This window comes from Oncorhynchus kisutch, linkage group LG1, assembly GCF_002021735.2.
Source record: "Oncorhynchus kisutch isolate 150728-3 linkage group LG1, Okis_V2, whole genome shotgun sequence".
In the NCBI taxonomy this organism is placed as follows: Eukaryota; Metazoa; Chordata; class Actinopteri; order Salmoniformes; family Salmonidae; genus Oncorhynchus; species Oncorhynchus kisutch.
The window spans coordinates 71,614,081-71,619,641 of record NC_034174.2 but is presented as its reverse complement, the minus strand read 5'-3'; positions in this window follow the sequence as shown (position 1 = coordinate 71,619,641).

Here is a 5,561-nt window from a genome sequence, read left to right as displayed (position 1 = left end):
TAATGACTGAATTCAACGCTACTGATAGAGAGAGAGCGAGAGAGAGAGAGAGAGAGAGTGAGTGAGTGAGTGGCAGAATACCTGACCACTGTGACTGACCCAAAATAAAGGAAATCTTTGTCTATGTACAGACTCAGTGAGCATAGCCTTGCTATTGAGAAAAGCCGCCGAAGGCAGACCTGGCTCTCAAGATAAGACAGGCTATGTGCACACTGCCCACAAAATGAATAGGAAACTGAGCTGCAGTTCCTAACCTCCTGCGAAATGTATGACGATATTAGAGACACATATTTTCCTCAGATTACACAGATCCACAAAGAATTTGAAAACAAATCCAATTTTGATAAACTCCAATATCTATTGGGTGAATTACCACAGTGTACCATCACAGCAGCAAGATATGTGACCTGTTGCGACAAGAAAAGGACAACCAGTGAAGAACACACACCATTGTAAATACAATCAATATTCATGTTCATTTATTTTCCCTTTCGTACATCACTGCAACACTGTATATAGACATAATATGACATTTGAAATGTCCTTATTCTTTGTAACTTTTGTAAGTGTAATGTTTACTGTTCATTTTGATTGTTTATTTCACTTTTGTTTATTATGTATTTCACTCGATTCAGCAATGTAAATGTATGTTTCCCATGCAAATAAATCCCCGTAAATGTAATTTAAATTGAATTGAGAGAGAGAGAGAGAGAGATATGGTGGAGATGTGGTTTGAGAGAGAGAGCGAGAGAGGGTAGAGAGGGGGGTTGAGCGAGAGAGGGTAGAGAGGGGGGTTGAGCGAGAGAGGGTAGAGAGGGTGGTTGAGAGACAAAGAGAGAGGCCGTACCAGCTAATTATCAAAATCCAGAAAAGAGCCGTTAAATTCAACAACCACCTAAAAGGAAGCGATTCCCAGACCTTCCATTACAAAGCCATCACCTACAGAGAAATGAACCTGGAGAAGAGTCCCTTAAGCAAGCTGGTCGTGGAGCTCTGTTCACAAACACAAACAGACCCCACAGAGCCCCAGGACAGCAACACAATTAGACCCAACTAAATCATGAGAAAACAAAAAGATAATTGCCTGACAAATTGGAAAAAATTAACAAAAAAACAGCAAACTAGAATGCTATTTGGCCCTACACAGAGAGTACACAGTGGCAGAATACCTGACCACTGTGACTGACCCAAAATTAAGGAAAGCTTTGACTATGTACATACGCAGTGAGCATAGCCTTGCTATTGAGAAAGGCCTCCGTAGGCAGACCTGTTTCTCAAGAGAAGACAGGTTATGTCCACACTGCTCAAAAAATTAGGTGGAAACTGAGCTGCACTTCCTAACCTGCAAAATGTATTCAACTGCATGTCTTAACACTTCCAGACAGAGGAAATGTGAAGCTCTTGATGAATCTGTTGTTTAAGAAAACAAACAAAGACAGAGGGCAGAGAGAGAGAGAACCCTGATGATGATACGTTTAGGAACTGGCACCATGATGGTATCTCAAAGATAGAGAGGCGTGGAGAGAGAGTGGACAAAAAAGTGAGTGTGTGTGTGTGTGTGTGTGTGTGTGTGTGTGTGTGTGTGTGTGTGTGTGTGTGTGTGTGTGTGTGTGTGTGTGTGTGTGAGAGAGAGAGATAGATAGAGATGGACAATTAGAAGGACATAGCAAGGTTTGCATTGCACATTGAGTCTGGATCAAACCGTTGCCTTGAATAGAAGATGTCTTATTTTATCAAACGGCTCTAGATATAGAAACCTCTGCACGTCTCAATCAATGGAGTCAGAAAACTACATACTAATATTGTGAGTTGACGTTTGGATGCCAGGGGTGAAACCTGTACTGAGAGAGTGTGGTATTGTCATTACCACGAGCATGTCCTCCCCAATTCAAGTTCTACAACCTCCTGTGGTATATATACACTGAGTGTACAAAACATTAGGACCACCTGCTCTTTCCGTGACATTGAGTGAACAGATGAATCCAGGTCAAAGCTATGATCCCGTAATTAATGTCACATGTTAAATCTACTTCAATCAGTGTAGATGGAGAGGAGATAATAAATTAATTTTTAAGCCTGGAGACAATTGAGACATGGATTGTGTGTGTGTGCCATTCAGAGGGTGAATGGGCAAGACAAAAGATTTAAGTGCCTTTGAACGGGGTATGGTAGTAGGTGTCAGGCACACCGGTTTGATTGTGTCAAGAACTGCAACGCTGCTGGGTTTTTCACGCTCAACAACTTCCCATTTCTTTGAGGAAATCCGACAATGAGAAATAACCTTTATGTATTGTGCTGCACTCACTGACAGAATTGTGTTGTTCCATTAAAATATAATTGTATATTTTAGAACTACAGTAGATTACCACTCAGCCGGAAACCCAATCAATTGGGGCGGCAGTGTAGCCTAGTGGTTAGAGCGTTGGACTAGTAACCAGAAGCTGACATGGTACAAATCTGTCGTTCTGCCCCTGAACAGGCAGTTAACCCGCTGTTCCTAGGCTGTCATTGTAAATAAGAATTTGTTCTTAACTGACTTGCCTAGTAAAATAAAGGTAAAAAAAAAATGAATCATGACATTTGATCACATCTGTCAAGTTTTGACTGGCAAATCTGTAAGAAAGAGTGGGTGGGATATCCTGCTGTCTATAGACAAGAAGCAGCTACACAACTGTCCTCTACAGTACAGCAAAGTGTGCATCCCAGATGGTATCCTATCCCTTATAGAGTGCACTACTTTTGACCAGAGAGCTATTATTCCCTATGGTGTGTTACTTTTGACCAGAGCCTAGGGACCTAAAATATAGTATACATCTCAGAGTTAGAATACATGAGACATCTATAGTGTAGTGAGATCAGGATCAGATCACGATGCTTGTCTAAGTAGAAATGCGTAACAACTGGTATGTATTTACTCCATTTGTAATTTTCTCCTGATAAAACATATATTTCCAGTGTCTAAATGATATATTAGTTTATATGAAGAACATAACACACCATAACTATGTTGTACTGGCCTAGTTTACACTCAGCATGTGGGTTTCTGAGAAAACAGAAGACCCAAAAGATACAGAGAAAGAGAGAAATAAAAAAGAATACGCTTCCACCAACATGTTTAAACACCTCCGGACAGAGGAAATGTGAAGCTCTTGATGAATCTGTTGTTTAAGAATAAAAACAAAGACAGAGGGCAGAGAGAACCCTGACGATGATAAGAGAGAGCTGGAGAGAGAGACAGTAAAAGATGGAGGAACAATTAGAAGGAGATACAGTAGCAAGGCTTGCATAGCACACTGAGCCTGGATCAAGCCATTGGCTTACCTAGATTATGTCTTACTTTATTAAAAAGCTCTAGATATAGAAACAATGGAGTCAGACCGGCATCACCCTTGAGGCTGGTAAGATGGAGTTTGTGGAGCACCATGCTATGCAGGTGTCTGTTGATTGGGAAGCTACACTAAGCTAACTGTCGAGGAGGAATAGTAGACTACAGCTATAGTAAGCTATCTGCTGACAAGCTATGGGAAGCTATTCTATAGCAGCTATAAAATCTATCTGTTGTCATTGTAGAAACAAAACATTTGTTTAGCCTGTGGTTTGACAAGAATGGCTAAGAATGGCTTGCGGCTAATGGGAGCAGCTAACTCAGCATTCCCATCATTATAACTGTGAAGAACACTCTTTCTCAGCTGTCTCGCCAGTCACGTCAGCAAACGCAGCCATACAATATGCCTAGACGCTTCAGGCAGACAATCAGGTCAAAAATAACATGGAGCAAAGATAGAGTAGTAAGTAACTCTAGTAGTGTCCTATGTCGGCAATAATTCCCCCAATGCTGAAGCCAGACATGTTCAAAGCACTTGGTTGGAAGTTGAAGAAAGAGGTAACAAAAAGGCATTTGATGTTGTGTAGCATACAAGGCAACCGCTTGAGGGTTGTGGTTTGTGACATGTACATGGTTTCCATTCTTCAAATAACAGAACTGAGGCCCTGGTGTTAAAGGAAGGTAGAAAGGTGATGTCATTCAATTGCAACACATTATCACGCCCCTCTCTCTTTCACTCTCTCTCTCTCTCTCTCTCTCTCTCTCTCTCTCTCTTTCACTCTCTCTCTCTCTAACTCTCTCTCAATCTCTTTCTTTTTCTCTCTCTCTCTCTCTCTCTCTCTCTCTCTCTCTCTCTCTCTCTCTCTCTCTCTCTCTCTCTCTCTCTCTCTCTCTCTCTTATTCTCTCAATCTCTTTCTTTTTCTCCCTCTCTCTTTCTCTCTCATTCCATCTTTCCCTCCCTCCCTCCCTCCCTCCCTCCCTCCCTCACTCCCTCCCTCCCTCCCTCCCTCCCTCCCTCCCTCCCTCCCTCCCTCCCTCCCTCCCTCCCTCCCCCAAGCTTTAACTTTACCTACCATTGTAAGCAATCAACGTATTGCCTTGTCTTGTAGAATAGACCTTCTTAAAAAATGAAAACAAGTATTCCAGTATGCATTTCATCGTTACATGGGCTTAAAACATGATATTGTAGAGAAGACTCCACGAGCATGGGTATATATCAATGGAGGCTGCTGAGGGGAGGATGACTCATCATAATGGCTGGAATGGAGCAAATGGAATGGCATCAAACACCTGGAAACCATGGAAACCACACGTTAAATTCACTCCAATCAGTGTAGATGAAGGAGAGGAGAACGGTTAAAGGAGGAATTTTAAGCCTTGAGACAATTGAGACATGGATTGTGTGTGTGTGCCATTCAGAGGGTGAATGGGCAATACCCCCTTTGAACGGGGTATGGTAGTAGGTGTCAGGCACACCGGTTTGATTGTGTCAAGAACTACAACGCTGCTGGGTTTTTCACGCTCAACAACTTTCCATTTCTTTGAGGAAATCCGACAATGAGAAATAACCTTTATGTATTGTGCTGCACTCACTGACAGAATTGTGTTGTTCCATTAAAATATAATTGTATATTTTAGAACTACAGTAGATTACCACTCAGCCGGAAACCCAATCAATCACGACATTTGATCACATCTGTCAAGTTTTGACTGGCAAATCTGTAAGAAAGAGTGGGTGGGATATCCTGCTGTCTATAGACAAGAAGCAGCTACACAACTGTCCTCTACAGTACAGCAAAGGGTGCATCCCAGATGGTATCCTATCCCTTATAGAGTGCACTACTTTTGACCAGAGAGCTATTATTCCCTATGGTGCATTACTTTTGACCAGAGCCTAGGGACCTAAAATATAGTGAACTATATAAAAAACTATATGTGAAATAGGGTAGTGCTGTGGTCAAAAGTAGTGCACTCTATATAAGGAACAGGTTGTCATTTCTGACTTAACCTTCAAGTCAATCTCCATGAATTCTCACACTGAATTAACAGCAAAGGAAGATGATAGGAAGTGAATGACTGTTAGGAGAGACTTCAATTATGTAACAGTAACGGGATTATGATGAAAGACCATTAGATTTACTTTTTTCTTCTTTCTTTCCCTGTGTGTGTGTGTGTGTGTGTGTGTGTGTGTGTGTGTGTGTGTGTGTGTGTGTGTGTGTGTGTGTGTGTGTGTGT